A 15,358-nucleotide genomic window follows, 5' to 3' on the forward strand; every position below is an offset into this window, starting at 1 on the left:
AAAGATCATACCCTGCTTGAAAGGAGAATGGGAAAAAGTGATTTATGAGGTGCTTTTGAAGAAAACATGGCTTCTGGAAAACAAATGAGAGACAATCAATGAAACAGCTCAAAATGGTGCCTATTAAAATTCAGGAACCAGACCAATTCAAATTGAAACATTAGTGTAAGGTGAATAGGTAAGATACCTTAAAGTCCTCGATACTCATTTTGGGCTTTTTGGGTTCAAATGACCATAAATAATTAAGTCTCTACCCTTTTATTTTCCCAACATACATAAATGCCAGCAATGACCTAAGCTTAAAGTTATATTGTCTTTGTATGTTTTCAATATATTTAAGAAAAACAATAAAAAAAACTTACTCACTCAAAGGAGGTCTCTGAGCCACCCGGAACTTTCAATTTGCAAACATGTAAATTGAGTCATGTAAATTGATTCAAGGACATGGTAATTTTTCTTAATCTGGAATTTGGATTCTGAGATCAAGAAGATACCATCTCTTGGCACTCAGTTCTGGGGCAGCAGAGAGTTCTGTCTCTGATCTTGCATCAGCAGTTTAATAGGAAATGCAGAGCTTATCCCTGTTTTTTGAGTAGAGCCCTAGAGACACCTTTCCTAGACAGAGTGGACGTGTAATCCTTCATCATCACTTCGCTCATCTTCTCTTGTCTCAGCCTTCTCCTCTGCTACCACCAGCCCATGTGGCCACTGGTATAGCATATGTTAACTTGATAAAAAAAAAAAAACAGCAAAGAATAAGAAGGAACTAGCTCCAGCAGAGAATGGAACAAAACTGCTTTTGCCATAGGATCTGCCCCTACTTTTGAGCTGCCTTTGGCGAAGCTCCTTCTGAGGGAGACTGGCTGGATCAAGGCAGCAGTGACTCTGGGCCTCCCAGCCCTCTGTCTTGTGTGCTGGATGCATGGAGGTTTTCATCCCAGGAGAGATGCACATTTTCCCTCCATGGCTATAAGAAGTCTTCACTTTTCCATATTTCCACTGAGAGGGGACTGCTGAGGTCAAATGCCTTTGAAACTAGGGAATACATACAGGTAACTATAAGCTGACCACCCATAAGCTTGGCATGCCCGTGAAGCCAGCCTTTCTGGTATTTTTTTTTTGAAGGAGTACTGTATGCAGAATTGTTTAGCCAAGAAAAATAAGTACTATTTCTTTCTCATTATGGAAAAAAGCACCAGACTTCAAATGTGATAAATGCATGGACTTATTTTTCTTAAACGACATATTTTTCTTAAATGACGAAGGAAATTTATCCAGAGTAAACTTAGTTTTCATTGATACTTCTTTCTGTTTGGAATTTTCATAGAGAAGTGAAATTTATTTTATATTTTATAAATGCATTTCATTAAAATTTTCAGACATCATTTTTCATTATTTTTCTTAAATGACAAAGGAAATTTATCCAGATTAAACTTAGTTTTCATTGATACTTCTTTCTGTTTGGAATTTTCATAGAGAAGTGAAATTTATTTTGTATTTTATAAATGTATTTCATTAAAATTTTCAGAAGTTTCTAATACAAATGGCACCATTTTCTATAAATACAGCAAATGTAATAAAATGATATCTCTATACTTAAGTATTACAAAATACCAATACTGACAGACAGCAGTTAAATTAATCAAAAGAAATATAAGTATGGTAATCATCCTTTAGTGAGATACCATTTAAGATACTGTATCTTTAGTAAAATATAATATTTACATATTGTTTTAATCCAAGTACACAGGGGACTCAAAGATTGAATTTTCAAGAACAAAAATAGAGGTAATGAAAAAGTAATAACACAAAATGAAGATTAAGTAAGATTTTACATGTCAAAATTGAGTACAGTTATTTAGGAATTCTGCTTCTCAGGTGGCTTAGTGGTAAAGAATTCACCTGCCAATGCAGGAGTTCGATCCGTGGGTCAGGAAGATCCCCTGCAGAAGGAAATGGTAACCCACTTCAGTATTCTTGCCTGGGAAATCCTCTGTCCCATGGACAGAGGAGCCTGGTGGGCTACATACAGTCCATGGGGTTGCAAAGAGTTGGACACAACTGAGCAAACACACACACATATTTAGGAATTCCAGTCTCCCTGGTCACAAAAGCCAAAAATCAAACTTTTTACTATACTAATGTTTGAAACTATAATTTTTTTTCTTGAAATGTAAGGAGAGAAATCTCACATAAATTGTTTTGTAGAGCCTCAAACCAACAGTTAGCTGGTGACAACTATCAATAATATTGATATACCTTAACATTCAATGTCTTTTTGGGAGAGAAGGAAAATTGTATAATAGCTTATGGTACCATTTAATGCCACAAAATTAGAATACTTTATTAAAGTTATGTGCATAAAAGAGCTCTAACTTAGTTAATGGGAAGAAAGGATCCTGCATTTTATGTTCAATAGAGTATGCTGCATACTTTTTAAAGTTGAGTTCCATAAGTTATGATCAATGAAAATACCAAGTGCATTTGTGTTCACAGAACCTGTGGAAGTCTATAAGCCATTTGAAATTTAGTGTTGAAAGACTTTATTAAGCTCACCCACAGTTCACCTCACCAGGAGTAATTAATAAGTTCTACATTCACCCACTTGCCATTTTTGCTGGGTCTTTCTTTTAATAAATTTTGGAATTTATTGTTTAGAGCAATGTTCCCTCTGGAAATAATACATGATAGATAGGCAGAAGTGATTAGCTCCAGGCGAGTATGGGATTATGGATAGGAAACCTTGAAGATGTAAAAGCTTCCATGGGGACTAAGCTCCAGGAAGCCCAGCCACCTCCACCATCTTTATTTCCTTCTGTCTCTTCCCTCAGGTTCTGCTTTGCTCCCATCAAGAAAGTCCTGCTTTGCCTCCTGCATCATACAAACGGGTAAGAGAAGTCCAAATTTCAAGTTCAATCAAAAAACTATCAAATGGTTGTGAATGTGGGTCCCACATGCTGTCCTACAGCCATGTTTTACAAAAGTAATTCTTGAAAGAAGCTAAATAGTGATTTGATAATTACTGGAAAAATTCAAGCTAGACATGGAAAGAATTTCATGGAGGCAAGATTGATTATACACTGGAACTGGATGTTGAACAAGGTCATGAGATAGCTACCTAATAAAAAGATCTTTTCTTAATATGACTTTTACTTAAAATATTGCAGTCTGCTTTATGACACAGTAGCAATTTGACTAAGGCAGAATGTTGGATAATGGATTATCAGTTCAAAATGTTTTCTACAGTACCTATGATTATGTAAGAAATATCTCTGATTTGTCTTTTTCAAAAAGCCAGTAAAACATGCCTGTGTTCATAAGAAACTTTGTAAGCATAAAGCATTTGGACCCCAAAATACCTATATTTTTTAGCCCATTGACTGCTGGAATATCCAGAACAATGGATTTCGTGGGTGAAACAATGGATGTTTCCAAGTGTAATAGATTCAAGAAGGGGTAGGGGGGAAATCCCCCCTTTCCCACAGGCAAGAACATCTTGCATTCCTCAGAATTAAATATATACCAATCTACTTTCTATCCATCTAGTCCATTCATTTGCCAAAGGATTATTTCCTAATACACCATAAAGTATGAAGTGAATGGATGAATAATGAAGATAACTAATAATTACATCTCATAATGTCTACATTTGAAATTATAAAAGTCACAGGTTTAAAATCCCCTGAGATAAATATTTTTTCTTTCTACTCTGTGTTCTAACATAGAGAAAGTTAGCATTTTGGAGTCAAGCTGCTACTTGAATCATGACTGGTGGCATTTTTGAAAAGGAAATGCCAAACCATTTTAAGATTTCGACAACAGAAGAATTGAGAGAGAATCAGAACTAAAACCGGGGCAGAAAGAAATCCCTGCCACTTAGAGATTGACGCTTTCATTCATCTTCTAATTCAGTCAAAAATGCATTCAATTATACACTGCCTTAGTCACCCCAGTTACCACTGCTCTGGGATTGATCCCTGAGTCCCTCCTACTCTTTTCTGCACAGAGCCATCCATATATTGCTAATTTTATTCCTGATAGCTTTCCAATTAATTATATTCTGCGCCGTAAAAAGAATACAAGGTGAGCACTATTCCCAAGGGGTGACCTGCTTCTAGTCTCTTACCTTCAGGTAAGGAAATAATGAGATGAGAGGGTTGGATGGCGTCTCCGACTCAATGGACATGAGTTTGAGCAAACTCTGGGAGATAGTGGAGGACAGGGAATCCTGACATGCTGCAGTCCATGGACTCAGCACAACTTAACAACTGAACAACAAAGAGTCAGGCACAACCTAACGACTGAACAACAACAATAATGAAAGCAGCCATCTAAATGCATCTTGATCTTCTCCATGTTAACAAGCTTTACACTTGGAGAACCATATCAAGTTTGTTCCAGGATAAAATCTGATGTTTAAAAGTACCCTACCACAACGTGTTATATTCTAGTATAATCAGCTTTGGCAGCTTCTAGTTCATTCCTTCCTCAAGCTGAGCCATTCGGTATGTTTTCAGATTCGATTTATTCACCATCTTACTTAATCAAGACTTTCAAGTGTATCCTGTAATTCAACAGGAGACTTATAAACTAGTGTTTCTCAAAGTATCTATGGTGAATGATGATTTTTTAAAAATTTCTCCACTGTCACAGACCAACTTTTTCGTGAAGTACAATGAAAATGAATTACTAGAAAATGATACTGGATATCAGCAAAATTAAGTTGCTATTAAAAAAAATTCTAAGGCTTGGCTCAATTTCTGTTCTTATCTTGTCACAAATCAGTCTCAGTACATAGCCCATGCCTTCCTTGCACAGCACTGTTCTCAAATATTCTTGTTACTTTACCTCAGAGTTTTGCCCTGTGTGTGCATCATGGTCCTTCTAAGAACAGAGAGATGGGAACGCACCACCTGGGCACACCCAATAGGAAGTTGTGGTTCCTGTAGACATTTTTTTAACAATCATAAAACTGAATTAAAAAAATCAGTCTACTTTTTGTTATCATCATTCACCATTCATTGACAATTCTAAACAATGTCAAAAAATCTTCTCCCTGAAAAAAATACTCCTTTCCCCTCAAGATATCTTTTCCACACACACAGATCCTACCGTTTGCACTGCAGTCAATTTTGTTGCTGTGCCCTATATGGTTTCTAGTGTCTCCACACTGTATGATCAAATAGGACACATTTTTAAGAGTCTGATCAATTCATAAAATAATCATGATGAGATGCGTATCAGATAGAGAAGCTAGTCAATTTAATGTCCCAGAGGTTGACAGTGGGGACATTGGTTCAGATAATGAGATAGTATTGCCTTGCTGTTTGTTTATTTTTTTTTTTTTCTTTGTGTAAATCCCTGTCTAGAATCACCCATGGACAAGGCCAGAGGACAGGATGGTTAGCAGGGGAGAACTGGAGAATTCCAGTACCCTCAACAACTAAGTTTCTAAAATTAGGCCCAAAAAAGTGATAAAGATATCAAGATAAAATGGAAAAATATAAATGTATCGTTCTATGCCAGTGTATAAGACATATCAATTCTCTTTATTGCAACAGACACTATACAGAACTCCCTGAATGCATGTCAAAATATTCACATTAACAAATTACCAGGTAATCACAAAGGCCATATGCAGTAGATGAGAATTGCCTTGAATAACAGCTTTTTCATTTCTGTCTACCACTTAACAACATAATAATTGTACTCTTAATTTTATTATTCCATGTAATCCTGGAAATGCTTCAGTTTCAAAAGACAAAGACAGAGGGAAACTTTCTCAGATGAAGTATTTCTTGTAATAATTGTGTTGTCACCATAAATGATGAAATCATGCCTATATCTCCTTGGCCTTAAGAGCTGGAAATGAAAATTGAACTGCAATTATTGCTGCTAGGTCAGTCATGGAATAAAAGCAAGAGCAAATTTTGAAGTGAGTTAAGACTAGGTCACCAAATAAAATACAGGCTGTCCAGTTACATTTGCATTTCAGATAAGCGGTGGATACTTTCAGCACAAGTATGTCCCAGATATTAAATGGGATATATACTTATACTAAAAACTTATTTGCTCTTTGTCTGATATTTAAATTTAACAGCATGTTCTGTATGTTTATCTGCTATATCTAGCAACCCAAGATGAGAAGAGAAGCCCCAAAATTCAATTCTATTTGTTTTTCTAAAGCCATGGAACAATCTCAACAGCTTTACTCAATAAAGAGAATATAACACAGATAAAACAACTGGCACTAAGCTGGGAGTTTTCCCAGATGTTTACCAGGATTGAAATTAACTGCAAAAATTAAAGAAACAGACTAGGGGATTATCCCAACCCTCAGAGAGGTAGAAAGATTGAAAGAGGGAGGAACTAAGGCAGAGGGAAATACAAGAAAGAGAAAAGAGAAGAAGAAAGGAAGAGAACAGAAGAGGGGAGAACGACACTACTAGGAGAAGGAAGATGGAGCCACAGAGGAAAGGACAGCACCATTTATATGAAGCGCTGGCTGGACAGCACCTTTTATTGGCTACTTCTCCTTCTTTGTTGCATTTCTTTACTCTTTAATCAGTGCTCTGTCTTTTCACCTCCCAAATCAACTATCTGCATTTGATTCATCATTTGCTATTAGGGAACCCAAACTAAGGCAGTCAGATTTCTAGAAGTCTGTTGTATCTCCAAATTTCTGATCAATACAATAGATTATTAGAGTGCATTTGGTTAATAAATAGCATTTTATTATACTTTGATAATATACTATTGTTTATAACAACAGTAATTGCTATTTGCATCACAAAGTTTTCAAATAATGTATATATTAATATATGTATATATTGCCAATTCAATATTCTTTCTTTCATTCATATTTTCTCTTTTAGGTGAATTTGTGAATTAGTAAAATAATCTAGAAAAATGGTACAGATGAACCTATCTCTAGGGCAAAGATACAGATGTGGAGAATAGACATGTGGACACAGGGGGTGAAGGGAAGGGTGGAACAAATTGTGAGATTAGGATTGACATATATACACTTGGAGAATCCTGTGGACAGAGGAGCCTGGCAGGCTATAGTCCATAGGGTCGCAGAGTCAGACACAACTGAAGTGACTTAGTATGCATGCATTATATACACTACCATGTGTAAAATAGATAGCTGGTGGGAAATATGGGAAGTTCAGCTTGGTGCTCTCTGATGACCTAAATAGGTGGGATTGGAGGGTGAGGGGGAGGAGAGAGGGGATATATGTATATGTATAGCTGATCACTTCATTGTGTGGCAGAAAAACACACAGAGTTGTAAAGTGATTATCTTCCAATTTAAAAAAAAAAAGTGAAACTTTACTATTACTAGATAGTGATCACTAGGCCTTTAAAATAAAACAAGAAGAAAAACATAAGTGCTTAAAAAAAATGGTGAGGTGAGGCAGACATAGAAGAGAATGAAGTCCATCTAAACACGCTAGCATCATTTAAGTTGCTCATTACTTCCTATAGCAGCTAAATGGACTAGGAGACCTACTAAATCAATGTCTGAAAACTCTAGATTTAAACAGTTCAGAGGTTTCTTTGAACTCTAAACATTTCTTCTTAAGAAGCCTCATGAAAATCATCTCAGTGTTTCAGGCACTCTACTTCTCAGGTAAGAAAGGATTTAAGAAATTTAGAAGGAAAGAGACACTTTATTCAAGCCCCCATGGGTTAGACAGTTGATATATTTTGGGATACCCTATTCCTGGATCACCCTTCCTATGTTGGGAAATTCTTCATCTTTTGAGTCCTGTCCTTTTCATGACAGAAGCCAGAAACTCTTTCCCACCTCCCATGTAACCAGGCACCAGCATGTGATAGAGGCCATGCCAACCAGACCCATTCTTGCAATACCTCAGTTCAGAAACTGGTGACCACCTGAGCTAGTGCTACATAGATTCATTCCAGGGAAAGTAAATTGCAAAGACATGGACTTCCAGTGGCAAGTCCTGAACCATGAGGCTCAGCTGCAAGCTACAGCTTGTTGCCCAGGGTCTGTGGTCTTGCCTCCACCTGGTGACTCTACAGGACCATCCTGTGTTAGGATTACATGTTGCTGCTGAGACCACAGCTTGGCCACCTGATGCCAAGGTGGCAATACTTTGGCCACCTGATGCAAAGAGCTGACTTATTGGAAAAGACCCCAATGCTGGGAAAGATTGAGGGCAAGAGGAGAAGGGGGCGACAGAGGATGAGATGGTTGGATGGCATCATTGACTCAATGGACATGAGTTTGAGCAAACTCAGGGAGATAGCGAAGGACATGGAAGCCTGGCATGCTGCAGTCCATGGGCTTGCAAAGTTAGACATGGCTGAATGGCTGAACAACAACACCCTGAGACCACAGGGGCTTTCCAGGAGGCACAGTGGTAAAAGCTTGCCTGCCAGTGCAGGAGCTGGGGGAGACACAGGTGCAAGCCCTGGGGTGGGCAGAACCCTGGAGTAGGGAATGGTAACCCACTCCAGTACTCCTGCCCAGGAGACACCATGGACAGAGGAGCCTGGGGGGCTACAGTCCACGGGTCGCAGAGTGGGACACGACTGGCAACTGAGCACACACACACACACACACCTGAGAGTGCACACCTCAGATGGGTCTTGAACCCGTGGGCTGAGACTCACTGCCTTTTAATTGAGATCACACATCTGGTCTTAGGACTTAATGAAAATCAGCTTTTTCATGTCTCAGCATAGAAGGAATTCAGTGAGAGGCGAAGTGATAGGTTAGAAGTAGATTTATTGAGAGAGATACAAATATAGGTCACGCAGTCCATATCAGAGAGCAAGAGCAGCCCTGAAATAAGGGGTGGTTAGTTTTTATGGGGAGAAGGCAATGGCACCCCACTCCAGTGTTCTTGCCTGGAGAATCCCAGGGATGGCGGAGCCTGGTGGGCTGCCGTCTGTGGGGTCGCACAGAGTCGGACACAACTGAAGCGACTTAGCAGCAGCAGCAGTTTTTATGGGCTGAGTAATTTCATAGGCTAGTGAGTGGGAGGATTATTCCAACTATTTCAGGGAAAGGAGAAGAGATTTCCAGGAATCTGAGGACAATGTCCACTTTTTAGCCTCTTATGGTCGGCCTCAGAACTGTCATGGTGCCTGTGAATATGTCATTCAGCGTATGCTAATGTGTCACATTATCTCTTGAGAAACCTGTATGCAGGTCAGGAAGCAACATTTAGAACTGGACACGGAACAACAGACTGGTTCCAAATTGGAAAAGGAATATGTCAAGGCTGTATATTGTCACCCTGCTGATTTAACTTATATGCAGAATACATCATGAGAAATGCTGGGCTGGAAGAAGCACAAGCTGGAATCAAGATTGCCGGGAGAAATATCAATAACATCAGATATGCAGATGACAGCACCCTTATGGCAGAAAGTGAAGAGGAACTAAAAAGCCTCTTGATGAAAGTGAAAGAGGAGAATGAAAAAGTTGGCTTAAAGCTCAACATTCAGAAAACTAAAATCATGGCATCTGGTCCCATCACTTCTTGGGTAATAGATGGGGAAACAGTAGAAACAGTGTCAGACTTTATTTTTTGGGGCTCCAAATCGCTGCAGATGGTGACTGCAGCCATGAAATTAAAAGATGCTTACTCCTTGGAAGGAAAGTTATAACCAACCTAAACAGCATATTTAAAAGCAGAGACATTACTTTGCCAACAAAGGTTCGTGTAGTCAAGGCTATGGTTTTTCCAGTGGTCATGTATGGATGTGAGAGTTGGACTATAAAGAAAGCTGAGTGCCAAAGAATTGATGCTTTTGAATTGTGGTGTTGGAGAAGACTCCTTAGAGTCCCTTGGACTGCAAGGAGATCCAACCAGTCCATCCTAAAGGAAATCAGTCCTGGGTGTTCATTGGAAGGACTGATGCTAAAGCTGAAACTCCAATACTTTGGCCACCTCCTGTGAAGAGTTGACTCATTGGAAAAGACCCTAATACTGAGAGGGATTGGGGGCATGAGGAGATGGGGACGACAGAGGATGAGATGGCTGGATGGCATCACTGACTCAATGGACATGAGTTTGAGTAAACTCTGGGAGTTGGTGATGGACAGGGAGGCCTGGCATGCTGCGATTCATGGGGTCTCAAAGAGTCGGACACGACTGAGCGACTGAACTGAACTGAATGTATCACAATGAGCATATAACAAGGCTCAAAGTCTACAGGAAGTTTATGTGGTATCCTCAACAGCTATGTCATTCTTTTAAAGGTTGTGTCCTGCCCACTTCCCTCCTGTTTTATTCTTAGCTATGTAACTCAAAGCTGATTATCTGGTCGGGCTTTGTGCTACCAAAGTCACTTGATACATTTCTTTTCTGCTTAAACAGAGTTTGCAACTGTGGCTTGCAACTAAAAACTAGCTGACATACCCTTTAAAATATGCAAAGCTACAGTGTAGGAAATTTAAAGATGAATGGAATCTTTTCCTCAAGGAGTTTATGTAGTACAGTGGAAAGAAAAAAAAAAAGTAAATGACAACAATGTACAGCAGACTCTGAGAAGGCAGATGAGTATTTTAGGTAAGAGCATACCCTTTGGAGCCATACTGCCTAGAGTTCAAATCACGGCCCCACCATTGTTAACTTTGTTTCATTGGACAAATTACTTAACTTCTCTGTGCCTCAGATTTTTTATCTGTAAAATGGAGATAATGACTATCATATAAGGTTTTATTGTGGAGAGTCCTGATTGTTTTCCTACATCCCTTCTCTCCTTTTTGGGCACATGGTCAATCAACTAAAGATTATATTTTCAACCTCCCTTAGAAATAACTCAATGCAGTTATGTCACTAAGTGTTAACCATTGGAATGAGAGCAGAAGCAATGTGCACTACCCTGGCTCCACTGGGTTAAAAAGAAATTCCTTAATATGGACTTATACTCTTTATTCCCTTTCATCTTGTTTGAAGATGGTGATTACAGGTGATGAATGGTGATGGTGAAATTTAAGGTTGAGGATGGGCCATCCTGCTCCCCTGGGTTCATGGGTGACTCTGCAGAGCAGAACAACCATTCTACTATCATTGCAGTGTTGTAAGAGAAATCAGTGTCTGTATTAGTCAAGGTTCTCTAGAGAAACAGAGCCAGTAGGACATATAGATAGACAGACAGAAAGATACATACATACATACATACATACATACATAGAGATAGAGATGTGTTAAAGGAAATTTCCTGTGGGGATTGGCTCACACAATTATGGAGACTGACAAATGCTATTGTTGCTGAACCAAGCTTGGGTCCACTTACCTGCCATACAGCAAAGCCAGTCTACTGACACCAGGATGTGGTGAAGGAAAGGCAGCATTTATCACAGGTGCCAAGCAAGGAGAATGGGAAGCTTATGCTCCAAAGATGCAAAATCCCCTGCTTCTTTCAGGGCAAGACTTTTAAAGGCAACATTAGGAGTGAGGGTTGCAGCATGCATGATAAACTTACAGACTTTCTTCTGGTTGGTTGGTGGTGAGGAAACTGAGGTATGTTTTAGGAATCTTAATCATCATCCTGATGGTCCCAAGCAGTCTGAAGTCTACATGCTCGTGGTCAGTATGTACTCACTATCAACCACCTGGGTAGAGGTCTTAATTTGTGCAGAACAACTCAAAGATGTGTTTCAGGTTGTTATAGATACCCCTCCTGTGATTCTGCTTTATGGCTGAAATTGTTTAAACTACCATTGCTTTTCTTGCTTGATTGTTCTTATTTTTGCTTGCATTCCCTCACTTCCCTAATTAGTAAGTACTTGTGTCTGTTCTTTGGAACTCAGGGAAGACCTAGGAGATTAAAGCCTTTTTATCTTTCTTTTTTCCCCCCTTATTGCCTTTTTAACAATTTGTTGCCTATGAGATATTTAGCAAGACTCTGAGGAGGAAGGCTGTAGTATCATGTGAATGGCTTTCAGACTTTTCTCCATAAAGATGGATAGTTCAAGGTGATCCTATATGACAATGATGCCCCCAAAGAATTAAGACTATAGATATGCATAGTATAAAAGATTTGGCACTGAAGGACCAGAGAAGGCATACAGAAAATGCACTAGCGTGGAATCGTTTTCTGTACTAATATCATTATTTATAGGTGAATTAGCTTTTCCTTTCTTTACAAAATTCCATCATTAATTATTAGTAAGTTCCAACCATTCACCATTGCAACAAAAAGAATAAAATACTTAGGAGTATATCTACCTAAAGAAACAAAAGACCTATACATAAAAAACTATAAAACACTGATGAAAGAAATCAAAGAGGACACAAACAGATGGAGAAACATACCGTGTTCATGGATTGGAAGAATCAATATTATCAAAATGGCTATTCTACCCAAAGCAATCTATAGATTCAATGCAATCCCTATCAAGCTACCAACGGTATTTTTCACAGAACTAGACCAAAGAATTTCACAATTTGTATGGAAATACAAAAAACCTCGAATAGCCAAAGTAATCTTGAGAAAGAAGAATGGAACTGGAGGAATCAACCTGCCTGACTTCAGACTCTACTACAAAGCCACAGTCATCAAGACAGTATGGTACTGGCACAAAGACAGAAATATAGATCAATGGAACAGAATAGAAAGCCCAGAGATAAATCCACGAACCTATGGACACCTTATCTTTGACAAAGGAGGCAAGGATATACAATGGAAAAAAGACAACCTCTTTAACAAGTGGTGCTGGGAAAACTGGTCAACCACTTGTAAAAGAATGAAACTAGAACACTTTCTAACACCATACACAAAAATAAACTCAAAATGGATTAAAGATCTAAATGTAAGACCAGAAACTATAAAACTCCTAGAGGAGAACACAGGCAAAACACTCTCCGACATAAACCACAGCAAGATCCTCTATGACCCACCTCCCAGAATATTGGAAATAAAAGCAAAACTAAACAAATGGGACCTAATGAAACTTAAAAGCTTTTGCACTACAAAGGAAACTATAAGTAAGGTGAAAAGACAGCCCTCAGATTGGGAGAAAATAATAGCAAATGAAGAAACAGACAAAGGATTAATCTCAAAAATATACAAGCAACTCCTGCAGCTCAATTCCAGAAAAATAAATGACCCAATCAAAAAATGGGCCAAAGAACTAAACAGACATTTCTCTAAAGAAGACATACAGATGGCTAACAAACACATGAAAAGATGCTCAACATCACTCATTATTAGAGAAATGCAAATCAAAACCACAATGAGGTACCATTACACGCCAGTCAGGATGGCTGCTATCCAAAAGTCTACAAGCAATAAATGCTGGAGAGGGTGTGGAGAAAAGGGAACCCTCTTACACTGTTGGTGGGAATGCAAACTAGTACAGCCGCTATGGAAAACAGTGTGGAGATTTCTTAAAAACTGGAAATAGAACTGCCATATGACCCAGCAATCCCACTTCTGGGCATACACACTGAGGAAACCAGATCTGAAAGAGACACGTGCACCCCAATGTTCATCGCAGCACTATTTATAATAGCCAGGACATGGAAGCAACCTAGATGCCCATCAGCAGATGAATGGATAAGGAAGCTGTGGTACATATACACCATGGAATATTACTCAGCCGTTAAAAAGAATTCATTTGAATCAGTCCTAATGAGATGGATGAAACTGGAGCCCCTTATACAGAGTGAAGTAAGCCAGAAAGATAAAGAACATTACAGCATACTAACACATATATATGGAATTTAGAAAGATGGTAACGATAACCCTATATGCAAAACAGAAAAAGAGACACAGAAATACAGAACAGACTTTTGAACTCTGTGGGAGAAGGTGAGGGTGGGACATTTCAAAAGAACAGCATGTATACTATCTATGGTGAAACAGATCACCAGCCCAGGTGGGATGCATGAGACAAGTGCTCCGACCTGGTGCACTGGGAAGACCCAGAGGAATCGGGTGGAGAGGGAGGTGGGAGGGGGGATCGGGATGGGGAATACGTGTAAATCTATGGCTGATTCATATCAATGTATGACAAAACCCACTGAAATGTTGTGAAGTAATTAGCTTCCAACTAATAAAAAAGAAAAAAAAAGAAAAAAAAATTATTAGTAAGTTCCAAAAGTAAAGTATTTTTCTATTAGCAAGAAATGGGGGACATAGCAGGGCTTTTGTACCCAGGAGGGTCCTGCAGAATGCTCGGTTTCACTGTTTGCAAAGCAGAGAAACAGTTTGCAGTAATTCTGTCCAAATCTGAAGGCCTTAGAATAGGGACTGGAAGATGAGAGGTGATGAGGGGACACACTGGAGTAAGTACAAGAGCTGAGAATTATGGGCTTCTGTGTGGGAGGGCAGAAGACAAACATTCCAGCTCAAGAAGGGAAGGAGAGAATTTGCCCTCTACAGAATTTGCCCTCAAAGAATTAGATGATGCCCACCCATATTGGGGAGGGCAGATTTTCTTTATTCAGTCTATTGATTCAAATGTTAACCTCTTCTAGAAACACTCTCATAGACACACCTAGAAATAATGTTTCTGAGCATCCCTTAGCCCAATCAACACATAAAATTAACCATCATAGTGTCTTTATTTGTTAAGCTTCTGCATCACTGGGGCTCTTTATTACAGCAACTCTGGCTTTTACTCTAAATACTATAGTAATCACAAGGATTAGGTATACATGTTTTTAACCTGAGCTTAGAACAGTTCCTGGCTTAAAGGTGCTATTTAAGCACTGTATACATTTTGCTAGTATTTAGACTCATTTTTTTTTATGTGAAGACATTGAAGCCTAGATAGATGAAGCAGTTGACCCAAGGCTACACTCAAGGTGTCAGAATTAGGATTTAACCCAATCTGTCTACAATAGAGTGACGTGTAAATTTCAAATTTTAAATGTCTTTTTATTTAGACAAGTTTCACACTTACATAAAAATAACAAGGTCCTAACTGATATTGTCATCCCTGAGAATTTACATTTATTAGGTTCCCTTGAAGGTCGGGAGGGGGGCTTTCTATCCCAGGCTTCCCTTATCCTCTTATTAACAGTGAAATGAGTCCATCAGGGGAGTAGGAAGTTTGTGACACTGTCTCTAGAGTTGGGGGTCCAGGGAGGTAATCATGAGAGAAGGAATCTAAGTCTCACTGAACAGGCTCTCCATGGGGTCCAGCCGAGAAGGAAGAAAGTGAGGACAGAAGGACCAAGGAGCTTTGAGCCCAGGTACCAGTTCTCTGTCCCTCCAGGGTTATAAACAACAGACAAGGCACAGGGAAGACTGAGAAAGACAGAAGGATGAGAAATAGCAGTCACAACAGGGTATTTCAAACCGAGCGTAAAGACCATTTAAGCCTTTGCCTTGATAGTGTGTACATATTTATTTTTTCCCT

This window comes from Dama dama, chromosome 12, assembly GCF_033118175.1.
Source record: "Dama dama isolate Ldn47 chromosome 12, ASM3311817v1, whole genome shotgun sequence".
Taxonomy (NCBI): domain Eukaryota; kingdom Metazoa; phylum Chordata; class Mammalia; order Artiodactyla; family Cervidae; genus Dama; species Dama dama.